The sequence below is a fragment of the Macaca nemestrina genome, chromosome 5 (assembly GCF_043159975.1).
Source record: "Macaca nemestrina isolate mMacNem1 chromosome 5, mMacNem.hap1, whole genome shotgun sequence".
Taxonomy (NCBI): domain Eukaryota; kingdom Metazoa; phylum Chordata; class Mammalia; order Primates; family Cercopithecidae; genus Macaca; species Macaca nemestrina.
In genome coordinates, this window is record NC_092129.1 from 6,505,799 (window position 1) to 6,517,805 (window position 12,007).

General features: G+C 35.7%; 1 pseudogene; it reads right to left on the reverse strand.

Annotated features, from left to right (window-relative positions):
- Positions 1 to 5,686: 5,686 nt before the first annotated feature.
- On the reverse strand, positions 5,687 to 6,403 carry LOC105487538 (small ribosomal subunit protein uS5 pseudogene; annotated as a pseudogene).
- Between the last annotated feature and the right edge of the window lie 5,604 nt (positions 6,404 to 12,007).

Sequence of the window (12,007 nt, forward strand, 5' to 3'; positions counted from 1 at the left end):
TTAGGGTTGTTAATGCATTTTCTTTATCTTTCCTGCTAAAATGTGAGTTCCTTGAAGGCAGGAAGCAAGTTTTACTTATCTTTTATGTCTAGTACATTTTTCACAGGGTCTTGCACAAACTAAATGCTCAATACATACGTGAATTAGCTCCTGATTAGAATGACTGACTCATATTATATATATAATATATACATATTTAGTTCTTTATAAATATTATGCATTTCAAAAACTGTTTGAATGTATTAGTTTCTATTAAATAAACTTGGATAATTTTCCAAGGATGTTTTCCTGAATAATTCTGACTGGTGAATTTTCTGTATCATATCTGTAAACATAGACATGAGCTAGAATAGGTTCAGATAATAGCTATCAGATACAATTTGATAAGCAAAGGACAAAAGATAGCTGAGTAACTACTGATATTTCTTCTGAATATGTGATATAAGTATATTTCACAGAGTTGAGATCACCAATATATGAAGTGCTTAGGAAAATGAAATATATGTATTAAATTAATATCTATTAAGGAATGATGCTTTTTAAAAGTGGCTTCCCCAATTGATTTCATATAAGGTATATTCAAAGCTTTAAATTTCCTGTATACTAAATGCCAGTGAGATGCTTGAAGGGTCTGTCTCTGTCTCTGTCTCTGTCTCTCTCTCTCTGTCTGTCTTTGTGTCTGTCTCTTTCTCTCTCTCTCTCTCTCTCTGTCTGTCTGTCTATCTCTCAGCCTAGGTGTACACACAGAAACTTGGAAGCTAAGGAGCAGATGGGCATGATAATTGCTGAGGCACTGGCATATTGGCCTGGCTTTCAAATCTGACATGTTCTTTCCATCCCATCATCTACCAGATGACAGTGAGCAGCCTCTTGCCTGCTAGTGCCTGGCACATGTAGTTTTCTTGGTAAGAAGGGCACAATTGCTACCCACTGAGGTCAGCCATGCCTAATTTCATCTGTAAGGAAAAATGCATGGTCTTGTTTCTCAAACACAAAAGAGAAAAACAAACTCAGAGGCTAAAATGCCTTGATAGACTTCATTTTAGAACTTGAGATTATTCCCATGCAGACTTTGGATTCTTTCTGCTTTCAGAAGATCTCTGTTGGCAGCCTGGATATCACTGGGCTTGTTGATAAAAATTCAGATTGCAAAACTAAGTCCCAGCTAGAAAACAGGTGCTGTAACTTTTGGATATTCTCTATTGTGATGCATAGGTTTTCTTCTTTTCACAGCTTCTGTGTTTACTCTGTTCTGACCCTTGTTTGATTCCTTTAGTGGCAGCCTGAGAAATCTGGCATGGCTGAAAAGTGTCATGTTCAGAAAGATTGATGGCTAGACTTTTACATTTTAAAAATCTTTAGTAAATCAGGAGTCCTAGGGAATCTTTCTGAATTGCCAACTGAAGGACCTGGATTTTAAATCGATGTTAACTTATTGTTATTTCAACTCTTTTTGTGCCTTTTTACTAAACAGACAGGTAAAAACCTAACAATAACATCAGCTTTGGAAAAGGGCTAACAACTGTCTCATGACACAAAGTGAACCCCCAATTACCTTTGACTTGCATTTCCTTTTTTATCTCTATTTTCTATTTGGATTCAATTGTGCTAAAGCAGCAGCAACAAAAACAGAAACAAAACAAAGGAAGCCTCATTATTTCCTACACACGTGAACCTCACAGGCCCCACACTACAGTTCTGGTATGAAATCTGTGGCACTTTTTTCACTTTTTATCTCCAGAAGTTCAGGCAGATGGAAAAGTCATTTCATGTGGGAGGAAATCTCTTTTTCAAAGTGCAAATAGCTGAAATAATAACTAAAGAAATTCAGCAAAGAGGTAAACTTCCAGGTGCAATTACTTTTCCTTTTTCTTCTTCAACTTTACCAAGTATGAAAATTCACAAAGTTAAGGACATGGCAGAGGAAAAAAACAAAAAATTTAAAGTTTTTGTTTAAAGTGGTGCGTTAACAGCTTCAGCTCAGACACTATAGAAATCACGATGATCCCAGTGTCTCCATTAAAAAATGCTACAAGAAATATTGTACATTTTTTTCTACTTCTTGGGTTCCAATGATAGAACAAAGTGGGAAGAATATTCAAAGAAAATATTGTTTATTTTTTACTAATTAGAAGAGGAGAAATTCCTTTCCTTATTTCCCTCTAAAATAGAAGTAAAATGCACACAAACACACACATCATAAGTGCTGGTTGTGACAGCTCTCCAATGGCATTAATGGATTGTATCAGATGGCACAACGCAGGAACAATTCTGCCAAGGAGTGAATTGTCGGTTTTCTTGCTATTCCAGGAAGTTGAAACTCTACCAAAAGGATGCAATTCATTTCGATAAGAGAAACAGGTAATTTTTTTGTACGGTTACTGAAGTATGACAAAACTCTCTATACTGTATTAGTAGTGGGCTGTTTAGCGGAAATATCTTTTGATTTTTTAAATCTGTTGTTCTGATAGACCAGAAATACCTCAATTTGTTAAAAAAAAAAATAAAGACTCCATTTTGTAAGCAAGAGGGAGGTTGTATAGCAAAAGGGAATGAGAAAGACTGGGAAGGTGGGAAAGTGTGTGGAAAACACAGTTCTTTCCAGGTTTCACTGGAATATATTTCAAAATGCCACAAATGAAATTTAAGGCAATGTTTTCCAGAAAAATTATAATTCAAAAAACACTCAAGTCTTTGGATTTTATATGAGGACTACTCTGAACTATTAATGTTAGAAAAAATAGCATTTTGATCTAATTCACTGCTAATGTCTCATGCTGTGGTCAGTTATTACAGCTTACACCAGGACAGAGTGTGTATGAGCTTATGGTTTAGCCTTTTTCCTATTGCATTTTTATTTTGCTCTTCTTATTTTTTAACCCTGGCATAGATAAGAATAAGAGTAGCCATATCACCTACAATTAAAATGCAAGCATCTATTTTTATGGAATTTTTTCATCTAAGAGAAATTTTCCCTTGACAGTGGTGGCACATTATATATGTTGAAAATAAATACCAAGTAATGCCTGGTATTACAGAGAAGAAGTCACAAAAAGATCTGTGATCCCTGTGGACCAAAAGAGATAAAACAGGGAACTGCAATTAGCAACTAATGTGAGCCCCGGAGAGGCATGAAGAATGAAGAGAGGTAGACACATTTTTCTTTTGGAAGGATTTTAAGAGAACTAAAGCAAAGAAGGACATTAAAGTGGTGAGATAATGGTTTCTTTTATATGTCTACCAGGATAACTGTATCCATTGTTATCTGTGTTAAAAACATTCATTGAACATCTAATGACACACTGAAGGATAATAATACTAATTCAATATTTTAGCCCAGAAATCATTTATAAAAGCTGTCAGCACCATAAAATTCATCCTGCAAATTTAAAATGGGTTCGATCACCATTTGACAGAATAAGCCAGTTCATTCTTTTAAAGCAGTGCCTGCCACTATTTTAGGGGATGCAGAGTTAAAATTCTCTGTGGGAAAAGAATGAATTATTGTGGAATGTTATAATATTCTCAGCATCACTGAAATAATAACACCAAGTTTATTTTTTATTTCAAAAGAATAAATTTAATTTTGAGGATTATGGAAACATTCAACCATGCTCTTGAAAAAACTGGCAGGAGTAGCAATGTCATAAAACTAGGCTTAGGATAGCTGGCTTATGGGAAGAAATCACACAGCATGTACATTTTATAAATATATGATTAGGAATTTACAGTAATGATGTTATAATTTGTATTGCCCTGTAACCAACCAAAAGGCAGTAAGCAATCATAAACATGCATCTGAATGAATGATCACGAGGGAGCAAACCCAGGTATCCACTACCCAGGGCCTGAAACTGCACACTCTGCTCACCTTGGAGGCCCCTTCCTGTCCTCTCATAGTTATAGCCTCCCCTCCTTGACTACGATGGACAGATACCACCTGTTTTGAAGATTACACCAAAGGAATCATTTGAATGTATCCTTTGTATCTTGTTCTGTCACTGAATATTATGTTTGCAGGTTTTCTTCAGGTTGTTGCATGCAGTGATGTTTTTTTCATTACTTTGTAATACTCATTGTATTTCACAGTTTATTACCACGTACTATGTTTTTGTTTTTTTTTTTTTTGTCATGAGAAAATATCAGCTAAATCCAAGTTGAGGAATATTCTACAAATCTTGCTCAAGACTCTCGGCACACATGTGCATGCGTTTACATTGGACATGTCTATTAGAGTGGAATTAATGTTTATAAGGCTTGCATACATTTAATTTTAGTGGATAATACCTGTTTTATAAAGTGGGTTCCAATTTACCACCATTGGAGTGCGACTGTCACTCCCCATCCCTGCCACATGTCCTGTGGGTCTTACAAACTTTAGCCTTTCTGGTGGGTGTGTAGTGATATTTAATGGTGGTTTCAATTAGAAGAGCCCTGATGACACTGATATAAAGCACTACTTCATTGGCTATCCTTTTTGTGAAGTGCTTGTTCAAGCCATTTGTCCATTTACTCCACTTTCATTTTCTTGGGTAAGTTTCTAATGATTATGGGAAGGCTTTATTGATTCAGGACTGAGAACTTGTTAACTATGTGTGTTGCAATAACTCCTACGTGTTGGTTTACGCTCAATTCCTTGATGATGTCTTCTAATGAGAAGAAGCTCTTATTTGCCAATTTTTTCCTTTATGGAGGATACTTTTGTGTTCTATCAGGAAATATCTGCCTACCCCAAGGACATAAAGATATTCTCTTCCCTTATTATCTAGAACTGTACTGTTTAATATAAGTAGCCATTAGCCACATGTGGATATTTAAACATAAATTAGGTAAAATAAAAACAAAGTGAAAATTTAGTGGTTGAGTTACACTAGCCATATTTCACCTGCTCAAAACCAGTATGTGGCTGTGGCTACCATCTAGGAGGGTTCAGATGTGAAGCATTTCCATCACCATACAAGTTCTATTGGCAACACTGATCAAGGGGCTCTGTAATAGGGGTTTTCCTCTTACATTTAGATTGGCAGTGCACAAGGTGCAGATTGCTTGGTGGCGAGGCAGAAGTCATTCTGCTTTTCCCCAAGTGGATATCCAGTTGACCAGGCATAATTTTTTGAAAACACCTGCTCCTTCTCTACTGCTCTGTGGTACAAACTTCGTTGTAATAAAAATGTCCACTTATAAGAGGCTCTATTTCTGGCCTCTTATCCTGTTCTATTCTATTTCTATCTCTCCTTGTATCAATAACACGTTCTCTTAATTACCATGACTTTGTAAACTGTTCAAAACCCAGTAGCTTATCTTAATGTTGGCCATTTTCATCTATATACATTCTGGAAACAACTTGTGAATTTCCACCAAAATATTAATTTTCTGGAAACTCTATTAGGGCTTCATGTTATCTACCTAACACTATGGAAAAGAACTAACATCATTGCATATATTTCCATTTCCATTTATTTTATTGATGTTATATATTTTTCTGTATAGAAAATTGACTTGATTAACATGACGGTGTCTTGCCCATTTTTAATAAAAATATGCGTTATTTTAAAATGCTATTTTGGTACTTTGGTTCATTTTTTAAAACATTTGAACCAACGATAAAGTTACAGAAAAGTTTTAAGGACAGATTTTTTTTTTTTTTTTAAGGCTTAATTCACTTTATTTTTCTTGTATAAAAACCCTATGTTGTAGCCACAGTTGGAGCCTGGGTCCGCTGCACGGAGACTCTGGCGTGGGTCTTGACAAGGTGGTCCATGAATTCCTGATAGGGAGACTTGGTAAACACAGTCTCCTTCCAGAGGTCAGGGGTCAGGTAGCTGTAGGTCTTAGAGATGGCATCAAAGGTGGCCTTGGCGAAGTTGCCCAGGGTGGCAGTGCAGCCCCGGGCTGAGGTGTAGCAGTCATCAGTACCAGCCATCATGAGCAGCTTCTTGGGCACAGGCGCTGAGACGATGCCAGTGCCCCTGGGTGCAGGGATGAGGCGCACCAGCACAGAGCTGCAGCGGCCTGTCACCTTGCAAGGGACGGTGTGGGGCTTGCCGATCTTGTCCCCCCAGTAGCCTCTGCGCACGGGGACAATGGAGAGTTTGGTCAGGATGATGGCCCCACGGATAGCGGTGGCCACCTCCTTGGAGCACTTAACACTCAGGCCGACGTGGCCGTTGTAGTCCCCAGTAGCAACAAACGCCTTGAACCTGGTGCGCTGGCCAGCACGGGTCTGCTTCTGCACCGGCATAATCTCCAAAACCTCGTCTTTGAGAGAAGCCCCCAGGAAAAAGTCAATGGTCTCAGATTCCTTAATGGGCAGGGAGAAGAGGTAGATCTCCTCCAGGGACTTGATCTTCATGTCCTTGACCAAGCAGCCCAGCTTGGTGACGGGCATCCACTCCTTATCCTTGGCCTTGCCTCCGCGAGCTCCCCGGTCTCGGCCCCGGCCCCATCCACGGCTGCGACCCCGGCCCCGGATGCCACTGCCGAAATCTCCGAGGAAGCCACTGCGGTTCCCCGTCCCAGGCCCACTAGGGCTTCCGGGCCCCCCGGCTGCACCTGCATCATCCACCGTTTGGTGTTTTCTTGGAGAAGCAAGGACAGATATTTTATTCTCAGAACCTTATGAAAGTAGTTTGCTTACCTGATGTCCCATTACCCCTAAATAGTTCAGTGTTCATTTCCTGTGAACAATGATGCTCTCCTACATAAACACAAAATCGCCTACAGCTATCAAAATCAGAAAACTAACATTGGCATGCTAATAATATTTAGTCCTCAGATCCTATTTACGTGTCTAGTTCTCCCAGCGACATCCTATAGCAACGTAATCGAGTTCAGATTTACATGTCGCATTCAGTTGTCAGAAACTGAGATCCTTAGTCACTGACTTTGCTGAACTTGGCACTTTTGTGGATCATGACCCAGTGATTTTTTTAGAATGTTCCTCACTGGGATTTGTCTGATATTTCTTCAGAAGTGGGTTCAGGATTTGCATTTCATGAGAAATAAAACTGCAGTGATGCTCTGTTGTTCTCTTGTATTCTATCAGGAGGCTTGCAATTTTGATTTGTTCTATTACTAATGATTACTGCCTTGATTACTTGATGAATGTGGTGTCTGCCAGGCTTATCCACTGTGAAGTTATTCTTTTTTCCCTTAGTAATTACTTAATGAGTGTTTTCTGTGGGGAGGTATTTTCAAATGAGGTAAATATCTTGTCTGTATGTATGTAGAGATGCACATCATTGGAGATTCATGGTTTTCCCTCTTACCTAATGGATTAGAATTCCATTTACTTATTTAATTTATTCTGATGCTCAAATTGTCCTCAATTTGACCAACAGGTATACTTTCAAAATGGTTCTTTTGAAATATTCATTGCTTGAGCATCTTTGTGCTTTCAAGAATACATAACAAGATATTTCTGGGACATTTTTTTACTTCTCCTGGACCTACCTAAGAATCAGCCCTTTATCCAAGGATCCATCTTTCCTTTCTGTAGAAAATAGTATTAAAAATGTATACTAATAGTATGAAAATGTATATTGATAATGTAAGGTCTGTGCACCACTGGGAATATGGCCACTCCTAGGCCTGCAATGGACAAAGTTAGGGAATATACAGAATATATAGAAGTTTATTTATGCATGTATGTATATACATGAGATGTATATACATGAGATGTATATACATACATAGAGATGTGTGCACACATCTCTATCTTTACAGTTTGAAATATGTTAGTATGCACTGACATTTCTAATTCTGATCCAACATTACAGTGTTATTTTAGCTTTCTTCTCTTTTTCTATATTTGTTCATTCATTTTGCCACCTTACAAAACCCACTGTCATTCTTTTGAATTGATTTACTTATTTGGTCCATCCCCAGCTGTAACTAATATCCCATTCTGCCCAGCACCCTTTACCCTTTGCATAGGTGCCTTCCTCATCCTATTTAGGGTCCCTGCAGGTTCAGGCCCCATGGGCCAGCCTATCTGTCTGCCTAGATTCTCTGCTTAACCTGTTTACTACACCCAGGCTCTGATGTCCCACTTTGCATCACCCCAATGCTTGGACACCCTTTGCACCTTGCTTGTACTCTGAGCTGCCCGCCGGGCCTCCTCCTCTGCACAGGCCTGAGGCCACATAGTGGATGCTTCCTATGGGCCTGTTTCTTCCTCCCGCTGCTCTGGTTCCTAGATTCCACGCCAAGCCACCCCTTCCCCAAGCAGATAGCAACGTTGCTCCACCCTACATGATGGCTTTAGTACTGAATTGTCTAGGAAGGAAAAGAAAGGAAAAGGGAATAGGTACCTTTTCACATTTTGTTATTGTTTGTTGCTGGTATGAAAAATGTTTTTAAATTTAGCATTTTTACTTTTATATTTTTATATTTGTAGCAAGGTTCCTAGATAGAGCAACCTTACTAAACATACTTATTAATTCTAATACATTATTTATAGGTTCTTTTGAATTTTCCAATACATAGTTATACTTCTTGTAAGTAATTTTGGATTTACTTCCACAAATGTAATTTTATTTCTACAGATTAAATCTCTATGAACAAACTCTAAGTAGAACAAAATCAAAGAGATGTAGATCTAGATATAGCATAGTCAAATTTTAAAAACTAAATGTAAAAGATATTTCTATCCATATAATTTCATTTCTGATCCTTCCATTACTCCATTGTCTAAGATTTGTATATAATATTGTTAGTAGGTAACCTTTAACATATTCCATATCAGAGGGAAATCTTTCAACATTTTGCTATTGAATGTGTTTTGCTGACGTATTTTTAGACCTTTATCAGTTTGAGATGGGAGAATAAAAAAAATTTGCCACATTAGCAGTAAAAAAGCAGTCAACAGAAAAACGTCCTTAAGGGGTCTCAGATTAGTAGATAAAGAATATCTAAAGAATTAAAGGAAAGTGTGATAATGACATCGCACCAAGTGGAAAATAGTGATAAAGAGATGGAAATTACAAATACAAAAATGAACCAAATAGAAATTTTGGAGAGGAAAAGTAAATAACTGAAATGAAAACATCACTAGATGAGCTGAGCAACAGATTTGAACTAGCAGGAGAAAACTGGTGAACTCAAAGATCTGTCAATAGAGATCACACAGTCTGAGGAATGTAAAGAAAAAAAAGTGAAGAAAGTAAACAGAGCTTCAGCGCCTTGTGGGACACCATCAAGAATATCAGCATATGCATAATAGGAATTCTAGTAATATGAGAAAGATAAAGAGTCCGAAAGATACTTGATAAAAACCAACATCTAAAAATTTCTCAAATTTGATGAAGAATATTAACCTACACACTCAAATTCTGAGTAGAACAAATCAAGTACAATAAACTCTAAGTTAATAGACTCTAAGTTAAATAAACTCAAAGAGATCCAGACCTTGACATATCATACTCAAACTGTCAACAGTCAAAGATAAAGAAAAAAAAAACTTGAAAATATCAAGAGAAAAAATGACTAGAAACCTTGGAAGGCAGAAGGCAATGGGTTTACATAGTCAAAGTGCAAAAAGAAAAAGACAGTCCACTAAAAATTCTAGATTCAGCAAAACGATTTTGAAAAAACAAGAAGAAATTAAGATATACCCGAATAAATAAAAATGGGGAAAATTTGTCACTAGCAAACCTGCTCTACAAGAAATTCTGCAGCGAGTCTTGCAGGCTGAAATTAAAGGATACAAAGCAGTAATTCAAATCAACATAAACAACAACAACAAAAAAATACGCAGGTAAATACAGAAGACTACATAAATACATTATTTTTCATTTTAACTATTTTTTTTCTCTAACAAGATTAATGACATTTAGCAAGACTGGTGTAGAAAGTAAGAGAGAATACTCCAATTACTAAAGTCAGGAATGCAAGATGGGACATCACTACTGACCTTCCAGAAATAAGAAAGATTATAAGGGAGTAGTACTAGGAACAACGTATGCTAACAAATTAGATAGATTACATGAAATTAACTGATTCTCAGAAGGATGAAAACTACCAAAACTGACTCAAGAAGAAATTGATAATGAGAGGAGATCTATAATAAGCAAGGAGATTGAATTGGTAAATAAAAATCTCACAACAGGCTGAGCACGGAGGCTCACACCTGTAATTGTAGGTTTGGATTACAAAGGTTTGGAAGGTTGAGGTGGGTGGATTGCTACAGCCCAGCCTGGGCAACAGAGTGAAACTCTGTCTCAGGAAAAAAAAAAAAAAAAAAAGAATCTTACAACAAGGAAAAACTCAGTCCTAGACAGTTTCAGTGGTGAATTCCACAAACATTTAAAGCAAATTTAATACATATCTTTCAAAAGCTACCCAAAAAATAGAAAAAGAGGAAATAAGTCATAATTCATTCTATAAGGCTAGTATTACCCTAATATCAAATATCAAAACCAGACAGACAAGAAAACAGTAAACTGATATCTAAACATATACTATAGATATTAATTATATATATTATTATTAATATATAATATATATTTAATTGTATTATGTATTATATAATTACTATATTAATTATACATTAATATATAACATGTAATTACTATATTAATTATACATTATTAATATATAACATGTAATTACTATATTAATTATACATTATTAATATATAACATGTAATTACTATATTAATTATACATTATTAATATATAACATGTAATTAATATACTAATTATACATTATATTTTATATATATTATATATAATTTATATTATATATTATATTCATATTTATAATATATTTAATATTAATACATTATATACTATATAATTAATTATGTATTATTAATACACAATATATAATTAATATATTTTAATATATAATTAAATTTATTATATAATAGCTTTTCTCACTGGGAATCACTGTAATAGACAACAGTGAGAAGTGGAGTATTATTTACCAAGAGAAACACATACCTGCATATACATGTCATAGAGTTAATTTGATCACGGTGCAGTAGAAAAAATAGGGAGGGATCAGAAGACAAGGAAAGAGCTGAAAGACTGGAGGTAAGTTGGATATATGACAAACCAGAACAGTCATGAGAAATGGGAAAAATGAAAGAAGATAGTTTAAAGAAGTATTTTGGAAGGCGAGTTCAAAGGACCTGGATATACATGAAAAAAGAAAGATGAAGTAAGAATTTAAAATTGAAGAAAATGCCAAGATTTGTGACAAGGAGAGTAGGATAAAGCAGGAAATCTTTTTGTGTATTCTTGGAGATACATCATTGAGAATATTGGTGAAAATTACATTTTAGCTCTTATGTTACATGATCTAAAACATGGATATGAGACATTGACAAAATCAGAATTCATTTATTCTTTGCTCTTTTCCTATTCTAATTTTTAGATCAATCTACTGTGATTGCTTTAGTTTACTGTGAGTTTCGAGGTATTGGTGATTTGGTAACTGCACACTTCTCTGTAACTATGATAATGTAACATTGGAAATGATATCCAGTTTGTTCACAGGTAACAAGCAAGCACTTCTGAAAGAAGAATATCATATGCATTATGATGTGAATCCTTCCTTTAGAATGAAGTGGCACAACTTCTATTTCAATACATCTCAGTGAATAAATTTCATTTTTCTAATTATGGCTTATATGATAAAAGAAAAGTAGCAGGTGCTAACAAACAAATTAAACCCTTTCCTGATTAACTTAGTGATAGAACAGTGACAAAGCTTTGTTTGGAAAATCACCCAGCCTCTTATGTGTAATCGTACCCAGCTTGTTCTGATTCTTATTTTGCCGTTTCTTTGTCATCTATGTCCTAGGAAATTGTATCCTCATGTTTTATTTTAATGAGAAGAAATATTTTCACGATGTATACAGCTGTACTCTTGAACTTGTGGCATTTAAAGGGCAATAGAATGTTAATGTGACTAATAAAACAAAAGTGGTTTTGTAACAGTCTGCACGAGGATGCTAGTTTCTCCCTATCTTTTAAACTGACTAAATTTGACAAGTTAGTTT